Raw genomic sequence first — 12,774 nt, 5'->3', positions numbered from 1 at the left:
TTCTTCACATGCCGAATGTGACCAACCATTTTCCTGTAGCTGGTGAAAAATTGTACAAGCAGCATAATTATTGAAATAATTTAAAAGGAATGTTAGCACAACAAGAACATGAGACTAGTAAGGACATAATGAATGGAGAAGAATTTGATTCTCGCAATAACTTGTGCATTCATTATCACTCAAGAGGATTTCAGGTGTAATGAAGGGAAAGGTTTGCAATACAACATTCGCAAGAAAAACCAGGAACTGAATATTAAGAAATAAATCTGATAGATATTATTCCTTCATCCAAAGATAGCCTTTGGAATGATCAACTTCACAATTCCATGACTCTATGAGAGATACATATTCCAAACCCGAGTTTGTTGTGAGAGATTTGTATGAAGATGAATGAACTGAAAAATATTCTTGGATTTGGTCAGAAATAAAATCCTGGAATTTTAAAAGATCACATCCAAGATACCAAACATTTTTCAAAAACAAATTTCCATCAAGTGAACCATGCAAAGAGGAGGATTTTGCGGGAGAAACCAGATCTAACTTAGTTCGGTGGGCTTTCCAGAGTCGCGAGATCCTGAAATAACCATCAATGGAAGTTGAAGTGCCTCGACTCCCTAGTAGGTCCAAGAACTTTCTAGGATTGTAAAATCACATTTTAAAGATTGAATCAGATCATGCATAGTTTGAGGATAGATGCTACCACCAGTTTCAATAGGGCCACTGCTCATGGATGGAAGCCATATTTGTCACTAATTTTCCATATTTTGCAACTTCAACAACCATATTACTCAAGTCGAGATATTCTTCTAATCGTAAATTTGAAGTTGTATGAATCGAAGAAATTTGATGAGAAAGTTGGTTTGGAGAGTTGTCTTCATGCAAGAGAAGAGATGATGAGGGATGGAAAGAGTACTCAATGATTTCATTTTTTTCATTTTAATCATGGATAATCTCACTACCTTGTCTCAATTGAGAAGTTAACTCATTGGATGAAGAACTTGAAGAGCATGGAGTATCTTTGTCGCAAGTAGATGCATCGCAAATGATAAAGCACAAGGGATGGTGAGATGAAGAGGAAGTTTAAATAAGGACATCTTCTTTGAACAAATCAAATTCTAGATCTAAACCAAAGTCTTCATGAGAAACTGAAAGATCGAATGATGCACCTAGGAATTTGTGATCACACACATCAATAGAGTCATCATTATAGGAATAATTGTTGCACGAGGCTACATATTGATTGAAAGAATTGATTTCATTTGATTCACTACCAAGATTAGTAGATTGAAATCATCCAAGAATGGAAGTGCATCAGAATGACATTGAGGATTTTGGAAAAGAGAAGAAATATTAAAAGCATATTCACCTTCCTATTCCCCTACATATGTAATGTGATTGCATTGTATCTTATTGCAATTTGAGCCAACAACTCAAAAATTGAGAGAGTGTGAAAAACTAGCTGGTGGATTCGGTTGATCGGGTAGATCACAGTACAAAGACTCATGGCATGTAGATGATGGAGGATAATAGAAATCTAGATCATATCCAAAACTAGAGTTATGAATAGTAACATCATCTTGTGGAATGGAGGAGTTAGTCTTCACCATGGGCTTCATGAGCCATTATGGGATTTCCTCCATTGAATCTGAGTCATGACAAGCGGAAGAAGAATGAGAAGATGGATTAGGAATTTGATTTGCAGATTTCCCAAATTTATTATCATTTCACAGAGAAACCCTCATCAAAACTAGAAAAGGAGGAGGATAAAGAACAAAATGAGTAGTAAATTCCTCATCTGAAATTAGAGGTGTCTCATGATTCAGAAGAGTTGGGGAAGTAGAAACATTAGGGAGTTCAGGTTCACCGTGCAAAGAGACATGAACCAAATGTTGAAACTTTTGTTTAAAGAAATCCCAATCTATGCCTTCTTCAAGAAATTCATAACAAAGGTGAAGGAATCGATTAGAGAAATCCTCAATTGATTCATTAGGCTTCATTCTTAACTGATTGATTCTTTCATAAACATCTCGATAATCATACCTATCAAAGGCTTGATAAAGCTCCTTGAGGAAATGATGGAAAGAATGGATGGAGGTGGGTGGTAAGGTATGGAACCATTTATTAACATGACCTTCAAGGGCGAGGAAGAAAAGCACACAAGCAAACTCTTCATCATTGATTTTGTAAGATTCACAAAATTTCATAAAATCAGAAATGTGCACAGTTATGGATGTTCCATCCTCACCATCAAACTTTAACTGAGACAAGTGATATAGAGGCTCATCGGGGATTGAAAATTGATAAATTGATAAATGGATAAATTAGAGAAACACCCCAGGAGTAAGATTTGAGGATGAGCCATTTGAGATAAGAGGTTAAAAACAGACTCAATGAGCACAACTTGTCATGTGTCCCTCCTTCTAGCGCCATTCGTTGATGATGCTGGAAATCCGTCAACCAAGGGGTCCCCCTAATGTGAAGTCCCAATTAGACCTCACAACATTTGGAGTAGGAGCCCCATTTGGAATATCAACTTGGTTGTCATATATTCTTATAGATTTTCCTTGGTTCTAACTGTTAGCAGGAGAGGAACGTGCAGTGCCTTGGAAAAGCAAGAAGGTGTGCCTGTTGAGTGTTCAGTTGTAGGTGTCTCAAAGTTCTTCCACTATGGAGGGAAAGAGTGAAGTGAGTCTTTAAGAGAGAGGTAATAGTACCACCCCAGAAGAGACACATGCAAATAAGATGGATCCATCTAACATCCAGCGGAATAGTCCACAAAATATGTGATGATCATTACAACCAATCAGTGAGAAAAATATGTATAGCATCCCGTGGAATAGTCCATAGGGATGGGACAATAATAGCAACCATTACAACACATTCTCAATAAGGTAAGTACTAAAATACCTGAAATAGTTCAACTACTTTAGCACATATGAAAGAAAACATGAAATACAAACATCCGCAGAATAGTCTTACAAATATTCATAATCCATTCATGAAGAACGTGTCAGACATGAAGACTTTTGTTATTAAGTAAAATTTCCAGGACACATGTATACAATTAACATCACTAGCTCCAATAGTGGAGTGTTGGAGCCACTCCTTACTCCTCAAAAGAACTAGTTTGTCTCTCTGATGCCTTGTGGGAGGATCCAAGGTGAAAAGTCCCTTGCTCATACAATGAGGGTGTGTATATAAACAAGAGGTGTTGCTTCACCTTCCTTGTGACTCTTTGACTACCCTCATGATTATTTGACTTCCTATGACTTTTCGACCTTACATGACTTCATATTTTTAATGTGTCCTTTGGACTTCCACTTTACAATAAATTTCGAATAGGTAATTTACATCATTGACCAAAATGGTGTGGCATGTGACAACTCATGACATGACATGACATGACACTGCTGACAGAAGACGACTTGATGATGTGGCAATGTCAAGCCACTACTTCTACTATGTCAAGGTCAAGGTTTGAGCACTGAAACTACGCAGTGAAACAATCTTGGGAGGCAGGAACTATGCAGTGTGCAATTTAGGGAGGCTGGGTGATGCTAGGTTTCTTGGTCGGGAAGCTTTTCAGAAAATGACAAAGTGTGGGATCGGTGAGATTGATGTGAACAGTGATATGTGTTCGACTATGATCACACACTTAGAATACTTGATGACACAACAACATAGATCATCCAAGACACATGACAATGCATTTCCCTTCATGCAATAACTTTATGACAACTTATGACAAGTGGGACACTTAAGATACACTTTGCGACGACCATGACGACACTTATGCGGCAGTGCTTAAAAATTTGGAAATTAGTGCGATAGAAGTTTACAAGGTTAGAAGAACTCACCCCAACCTGTGCTTGTTTCATCTGGTATCTGTCCATTCATCAATCAATCCATGCAGTGCTAGTACCTGTGTCAGTTGATGAGCCCCAAAAATGGATAATTATTTGGGCTCATTCAACCTCCTAATTCGACTTAATCCACCATTCTCATTAGTTTATTGCATGTTTTTGATTATATTTATGCTAATAGAGTGAATTAGGTTAGTCATTATGCCAACAAGTCTAATGGGTGCTTTGTGTAGCCTTTTTGGTCAATTTGGAGACAAAATTGAAGGTTTTAATGAGCACTTGGCAGCCAAATTCGTGGGAGAACAAGGGAGAGGATTTGTAGGAAGGTGTCCCCTTCATTTATGGGCCCTTACCTCGAATTCTCCACCATCAGCTCGGAGTTCAAGGGCCACCAAATCAATTAGCACAAGGGCAGCCAAGCAAGTCAAGTAGGACTGCTGTTAACTACAAGTTTTGGGCAGCCGAGTCCCTAAAGTTTAGGAGGACTGTTGGGGTCCTCAATTTGTATAAATAAGAGGGCTTAGGGCCTCATTTCAGTTAGTCATTTTGGTTAGCTAGTGGTTAGTCATTTTGTAGCCAATGGTTAGTCATTTTGTAGGCAGAAGTTAGCTAGTTTGTATTTCGATTTTTAGGCAATAGATTAGCTTTGATTTCAGCTCATTTTCAAGTTCTCCTTGTGGATAGTTTTGATGTAACTCTTCTTTTCTTGCTCAATAAAGATGAATCCAGATTTGCACCAGCTCTAAATCTCTCTTAGGAGGCTATAGCTCTTGGGGTTGGGCCCATCTCAAGTGCCCAATACCTCCTTTGATTATCTTTATGTGTTTTTGCTGCATTCTTAGAATAAAATCTGCTATTTAGATCTAAATCTTGTTTTGTTATTTAGTGTGTTTTTTGATGAGTAAAATAGCTTTTCATGCTCAGATTTAGTTGATAGGTTGTTAACAGAAAAAGCTTCAAGAAAAGGGCCAACAAACATCTGTGGTTTCACCTCTCCCTCGGTGGGATCAGGAGCTGTGACTAGGATGACTTTGCTGCCCACAAAAACACTGACTTTGCTTTGCCATGCAATCATTAGTGTTTGGTTTTCATTTGCAGAAGTTGGTTACATGTTCAGATCTTTGAATGCTTCATTGCATAGTTAATATACATGGTTTCCTTGTAAATAAAGCTGTTGTCCATTCTTGTTACTGTTAGCTAGATCATATAAGGGTAGCATAACTAGATCTTTGTTTTCTTGCATGTCTTTGTTGGTTCAGTTGGAAACACAAATTGCAGAGAACCTGTACCACTTCTCTGTCTACCCAGACTCCCTCAAACCCATCTTCTCCATCTCCTAACTTGGTTTCTTGCCTCACGTTGCCATACTGCCCTCATAACCCTACCTTTTGTGCAGCATTACTTCAGTCTTCTTGGAACAAGTCTAGCCATCTACACCTTCTCCTCAACTCTATCCATCAGTCCTTGGGTCATTTCAGGCCCCTACCCTGCCTCCCTATCCATTCATGCACCTTACCTCACTCACCCATCCTCCAAAATCCAATTTTTAAACATCCTGTAGAAAAATTACAGAACATCCTGTAGAAATCCTAAACATCCTGTAGAACCCCTGCAGACTTCCTGTAGAAGCTCACGAATGAGGTTTCTTGATAGCCAAACTCTGTGAAACTCTCTGAAAGGGTGTTAGGGACCCCTTAGGCCCTCTCTATACCATCCTAACCTTTTCCAAGCATTTCTCCTCCTTGATCCACCCCTGCACAGTGAAAAGCCAGTTAAAAGCACATGCATGATAACTCTAACAACTTATTCAAAAATACAAAAAGATGTTGTCTTCAGATAGAGGTAGTCTAGACACATGTATTTTACCTTCATAGAAGTAATGGCATCTCTGTGAGTAGTTTGCATGCTCTCCTTTGCGTCAGTAGGACTAGCTGGTAGAATTAGGGTTTCTTAGGGTTTGCGTTTCTTTTTGGCTTTCAGTTTCTTTCCGCAAGTAGATTAGCCTCCTTTGAGTTAGCTTCCATCCATCAGTTAAAAAGCTTCTTCTAAGAGCTCATAGAAGTTGGCTTAAGCTCCTAGTGGACTTGTGCCAGCTGACCAAGTGACAGCTGCGGCAAGAGCTAGTACTTGTTCATACAACACCGTCGCTTCCAAGTTTGTTACGAACTACCGGGTTGCTAAAATTAAAGAAGGGAGTTCCAGGAGTTGTAGCATTATTGCTGCAATACTGGGGCCCACCATCTTTTTGGCACCGTTGCCGGGGAAGCGTCAGAGTATTGGTGATTGCCGCTTTTCTTCTATTTTCCACTACAATCTTTTGCTAAGTAGTTTATTTCATTTCCATTATGCAATTTCGTTTATGCAAAAGTAGATTAGCATTTCCCGCTTTCATAGGTTAGCACTTCAATTCCGCAATTTCATTTCTGCAAGCGTAGATTAGCATTTCAATTCCGCAAGAGTAGACTAGCATTTCATTCCTGCAATTTCATTTGAGCAAGATAGATTAGTCCTTTCCTGCTTTCATTTCAATTCCGCATTTTCATTTTCGCAAGATAGTTAGTTGCAGTTCAATCTATTTCAGTTTTGCAGGTAGAAGTAGAAAAAGGCAAAAATCAACCAAAAAGATTTCATTTCATGCCTTGCAGGAGTAGAGATAAGTTAGAAAAATGATTGCACAACACCCCCACTGCTTCACACAGCCAACCTTCTCTCTTCTTCGATGGCTGTGATTAAAGAACCCTTAGGTGGACAGCAAGACATATTTGAAGAACCTCAAGGGAAGAAGAAGAAGAAACCATTCTTCTGGAGCAAATGGCTACAAGCAGAAATGTTAGGAGCAGCACCTTGTCCAAAGACGAATTTGAAAATCAGATCAAAGATTTCAAGAGTGATATGAGGCAGTTTCTTGCCATGCAACTGGATACCTTGCGGATCCAAAAGAAGCAAGAAGAAGCCAAGAGGGCTTTGGCCATTTTTTGTCCTAGGTGCACTAGAAAGCATCCTAGGAACGAATGTCCATTGTACTCCATAGAAGTGTGTTTTGTATGTGAAGAATACCATCCTACAGATCAGTGCCCTTCCTTGCCCGGAATTAAAGCTGCATATCAGAGAGCCAAAGGAGCCACTGAACCACTCTATTATATGAACCAAAGGAGGCCGCATGGACCTAGATCTTACCAGCAGGAACTGCAAGGGACACACGAGACCTATTATGACCCCTATCAAGCCACTTTCATGCCTTCTTGGGGTCCCCCTGCTCATCCTTCCTGGTTCACACCTCCTTGTTCCTTCATAGATCCATATTATGCCCAACCAGTTGCTCATTCGTTTCACTCTTATTCTCAGCCACAGCCTCAGTGGAATGCACCTCATCAGGGGTGGAGGCCCCAATACAACACTCATCCCGCTCATTTTCCTCCACCACCTGCTCATCCACAACCATCGCCTCCTCCTCCACCAAGGTAGCCCCAAATGCCTGCCCAACCACAACCCCATCCACATCCATCTCAAATATACACCCCCACTCAGCTACCCATACCACCATTTCCAAACTTGCACATTGGAATAGCTCAACCTAATTGCAAAGCTGAGGCACAACATGTCTGAACAACTCCTCTTGAGCTCAATGATCTTCACCATAGCTCAGGAAGAGTATTGCAAAAAAGAGGCTATATTGCAAGCATTGAAGGACCACATCCAGCAGAAGAAGATTCAAAAGAAAAGATCAGAGAACCATGGGCTGCACTTGATGAAGAGAAGGCATCAAAATCAGAGATCGAGAGAGTTCCCTCATGGTTACCATAAAATATTCCATGTATTCAAGAGAAAGATCAGCAAAAAGAGGAAGATGAGGAAGTCATAGTAGAAAGTGACATGAAACATGACCCAGATCAGCAAAAGGACCAAGGATATCAAAGCTATATTGAGATATGGTTTCAGAAGGTCACTAAGTTGCAGCGGTACTCTCTTCCTCAGCTATGTTTGATCCCTTCAAAGTCAGATCATTTGGTCTCTAAAATCCGGATAGCTGTCCAAGCATGCATTTCGAGCCTCCACATCATTTTGTCTCTAATCTCGATGTGCACATGGCTCCATTGGAAGTATTCTTATACTTGAGAACGATTTTGTTTTTCAAGTAGGGTAGGGTAGAGAAAAAAAAAAAGGAAAAAAAAAGAAAAGAAATGAAAAAATGGAAATAAGAGGAAAAATCTAAGGTGAAAACCTCCTCAGAGGCGCCTTAGATTGGCTCATTGATTGAAAACCTCCATGAGGCGGTCAATGGGTTGGAAAGAAGAGAAAATAAAAAGGGAATAAGATCCCTGGGTGAAAACCTTCCTTGGAGGCGCCCAGGGCAGGCAATTAGGGTGAAAACCTCCATGAGGCGCCCTAGTTGTTTTTCAAAAAAAAAAAAGAGAAAAAGAAAAAGAAAAATAAAACTAATTTCCATTGGATAATTGCAGGTTGCAAGAAGGACATTGCAGGTCAGGAGGATCACTCAAAACAAGGTCAAAGGAATTTTTGTGCCTTCTACAGGAAGTTCTGTATTTCTACAGGAAACATCCTGTAGAACCTTTGGACGAACCAAATTCAATTTTAAAAGGGAATCTGATGGTGGGAATCTGTTGGTTAGGCCTGCAAGCACCTCTGTGTCCATCCCTCGCCTTTCTCCATCATTTTTTCCACCTCATTTTGCTTCTTTTATGAAAACTGTGTTTTCTACAGGAACTTCCTGTAGAAATTACAAGAAGCTAAAAATGGATTGCAAAAAGGTGGTTTGGCGAACACGATAGCTTCCGCAAGGGTTCAGGAGTCCTCCTGCACTTTTCAAACTCCTCCTCCATCATCTCCATGCCTGCATCACAGCCCAAGTTCATTTTTCATACCATGCAACAAAACTGCAAAATGCCTTGAAGCAAAAATACCTAGAACAGAATTTGTTTCTTCCATAACTTGAAAACCATGCATCCATTTGAAAAACCATTTTACGGGGAATTGTACAGGGGTGATGGCAACATGCCTGAGCAGTTTCAGCCAATTCTGGTGCACGGTTTCCAAGAAATCAGCCTCCATCACCATCAGCCATTTTTGCATTTTCTCCATATCCATGCATCCGTTTTAAAACCTGTTTCATGGGGAGATGCACATAAGTGATAGTAGCCTACCCAAGCAGCTTCAACCAATTCCGATGAACGGTTTTCGAGAAATTGATCTCTGAAATCTTCAGCCATTTTCCATTTTTCTCGAAATCTGTGCATCCATTGATCACGATTTTGCTATGGGAGGTGCATCATGATGATAGGAACATGCTTGGAAATTTTCAGATCGATCCGATCTACCGTTTGGGAGAAATGGCGAAAACAAGTTCTGGTCCTGTGAAAATTCAGCAGCAGCAGCTTGAAGGTGCAGATCTGAACGTGGAAATGAACTCCTGCAGCTGGGATCTGGCCAGAGGACACCTGCACAAGGAAAAAACAACCATAAATCATCATCCAAGCCCTCATGCAACCAAAGAAACCAGTGCATGTAGCAATGACTAGCCTCAGCACCTCACAGCAGCCATTTGACTTCAGGTACGTGACTAAAACTCGTTCTTCTATTGCACAAATCTAATTTAAAAACTGCATGAATGAATGGAATGGTGGAATTGAGCCACGAATATAGTAGGATTGAGCTGATAGTTCCTTGTCCAATTCTCTATCAATCAGCCAGGAATCATGCAACGTATGTGTTAGACAACTCACGTGAAATTTGAAAAAACACAGACAGTTGTGGATATTTTAAACTCCAGTGCAACTAAGGGTAAGGGATTACAGGCAGATGGCACTGCAGGGGACCAACAGTTTGCATGAGCAGCGCACGTCTCTGCCACCTCACCACAAATCACGTAGTAATTAAAGGAATGCTCGGCTGAAGACTCACGTTAACTGCTGATTCATTTACACTTGCAAACCTCTTTGGCTGAATCCTCTACCTCTGAATTCTGTTAAATTGACGTCCTTCGCCAAGTTTTTCGGCTTGTTCAAAATTCTCCCGCATACCAAGATCGTTCAAAGGCGCAGAGACATCCTACAGAAGCCGGGCACTCTACAGGCGTTTCTACAGGAAGCTGCGCCACAGGAAACCCAGCATACGAAGAAGCTTGGACTGTTCACGTCGAGGGTGGCAATTCTCAGTGAGTGTAAAGCATGAGTATCAACAACCATGGGATAATGTCAAAGCCCATTTGACAACTTGTGATCCAAATACCAAGCATACAGTGTCAAATTTTGAGATTCCCCAAGAAGTTGTAGAAGACAAAGAAGTTATATTCACTTGTGATGTTACTTTCCGGGAGAGCCCTATGAAATGGGCATCACGTTGGGATACTTACCTTCTTATGACAGATGATCAGATCCATTGGTTCTCTATCATCAACTCATTGATGATTTTTTTATTTCTCTCCGGAATGGTTGCAATGATCATGATGCAAACATTGTACTGGGATATCTCAAAATACAACCAATTAGAAACACAGGATGAGGCTCAAGAGGAAACAGGATGGAAGTCGGTCCATGGAGATGTGGTCAGGGCCCCAACCAATGCAAGCTTACTTTGTGTCTATGTGGGAACTGGAGTTCAGTTTTTTTTCCATGACACCAGTGACAATGATATTTGCAGTCCTTGGTTTCCTTTCTCCTTCGAACCGTGGAGGTTTAATGACAGCTATGCTGCTATTATGGGTGTTTATGGGTTTGTTTGTAGGGTATGCATTGTCACGTCTATATAAGATGTTCAAGGGCACATAATAGAGGAGGAACACACTGAAGACAACGTTCTTGTTTCCAGGCATTGCCTTTTGCATTTTCTTTATTCTCAATGCACTGTTATGGGGAAAAAAAATCATCTGGTGCAGTTCCTTTCGGGACTATGTTTGCCTTGGTCCTTTTATGGTTTGAAATTTCTGTGCCATTGGTCTTTGTGGGAAGTTACTTTGGCTACAAGAAACCCGCAATTGAAGATCCAGTGAAGACCAATAAAATCCCTAGGCAGATTCCAGAGCAAGCTTGGTATATGCAGCCCATTTTCTCAACACCAATTGGAGGCATGTTGCCTTTTGGAGCTATATTCATTGAACTGTTCTTCATATTAACTTCAATATGGTTGCATCAGTTCTACTATATATTTGGGTTCCTGTTCAGTGTCTCTGTGATCCTCATTGTTACATGTGCAGAGATCACCATTGTCCTGTGCTACTTCGAATTGTGCAGTGAAGATTACAACTGGTGGTGGAGATCTTATTTGACTGCAGGCTCCTCAACATTTTACTTGTTTCTCTATGCCACATTCTATTTCTTCACCAAGATAGAGATGACAAAGCTTGTTTCTGGAATTTTATATTTTGGCTACATGCCCATCATGTCATACTCATTTTTTGTTCTAACCGGTACAATAGGTTTCTATGCATGCCTTTGGTTTGTGCGGACAATATACTCATCAGTGAGAATTGACTGAGGCTCTGCATGCAGCTGCCATTTTTCAGAGGGGCCGTTTAAGTTTTGGTTTAGGGGAATGGTGCTTGCTCCTTTTATGTTGTTTTAGAGGTTTTTGGGTAACATTACAGGAGACACCAATGTCAATGTGCTGCTGTGGGAGTTAACGCTGAAGATGTTGCAGGAACACAATGCCGAAAGGGGGCCTCCCAACACAAGCAGAAGGGTCCCTACCAAGTTCCCAGGCATCCTCACATTCATCCCCTCCATGAACACTCATTTTTTTCAGAGTTCGGACACAATTTAGTCATGGTTCAACCTTCTACAGGAAGCTACAGGACTTTCTACAGGAAGTTCTGTATTTTTACCAGAAACATCCTGTAGAAGCCTTTGGGCAGGCCAGAATCAATTATGGAGAGGGATTTGAAGCTTGAAGTTTGTTGAGGAGGCATGCAACCACTCTTTTCTTCCATCCTCCACTGGTTTCATCTCCTTTCACCACCATTTCCACCATCAGATTGAATATATTTGCACAATCATACCAAAGCTGAGAATTCTCTAGAAAAAGGAGCAAGTAGTGGGAAGAAGCAAAGAGAAAAGCATGGTTTCATGACAGAGAAGAGGACATCACTTCAGAAGCTTGGCATGACAGGGAGGCCACCAAGGCCATCAAAGATGAGGAGATAGATTGGTTGCTCAGAGGATGAGCAACACTTTCAGTAGGGGGGTGATGATGAGCCCCAAAAATGGATAATTATTTGGGCTCATTCAACCTCCTAATTCGACTTAATCCACCATTCTCATTAGTTTATTGCATGTTTTTGATTATATTTATGCTAATAGAGTGAATTGGGTTAGTCATTATGCCAACAAGTCTAATGGGTGCTTTGTGTAGCCTTTTTGGTCAATTTGGAGACAAAATTGAAGATTTTAATGAGCACTTGGCAGCCAAATTCGTGGGAGCACAAGGGAGAGGATTTGTAGGAAGGTGTCCCCTTCATTTATGGGCCCTTACCTCGAATTCTCCACCATCAGCTCAGATTTCAAGGGCCACCAAATCAATTAGCACAAGGGCAGCCAAGCAAGTCAAGTAGGACTGCTGTTAACTACAAGTTTTGGGCAGCTAAGTCCCTAAAGTTTAGGAGGACTGTTGGGGTCCTCAATTTGTATAAATAAGAGGGCTTAGGGCCTCATTTCAGTTAGTCATTTTGGTTAGCTAGTGGTTAGTCATTTTGTAGCCAATGGTTAGTCATTTTGTAGGCAGAAGTTAGCTAGTTTGTATTTCGATTTTTAGGCAATAGATTAGCTTTGCTTTCAGCTCATTTTCAAGTTCTCCTTGTGGACAGTTTTGATGTAACTCTTCTTTTCTTGCTCAATAAAGATGAATCCAGCTTTGCACCAGCTCTAAATCTCTCTTAGGAGGCTATAGCTCTTGGGGTTGG

General features: G+C 40.6%; 1 pseudogene; it reads left to right on the top strand.

The window, feature by feature from the left end:
* LOC149265209 (transmembrane 9 superfamily member 7-like) overlaps positions 1 to 11,354 on the top strand; it is a 97,117-nt pseudogene extending 85,763 nt beyond the window's left edge.
* The last annotated feature ends 1,420 nt before the right edge of the window (positions 11,355 to 12,774 follow it).

This window comes from Pinus tabuliformis, chromosome 6, assembly GCF_031772625.1.
Source record: "Pinus tabuliformis cultivar Carrire ecotype Pingquan chromosome 6, CPIR1, whole genome shotgun sequence".
NCBI classification, from domain to species: Eukaryota; Viridiplantae; Streptophyta; class Pinopsida; order Pinales; family Pinaceae; genus Pinus; species Pinus tabuliformis.
This window is presented reverse-complemented; position numbering and strand designations above follow the sequence as displayed.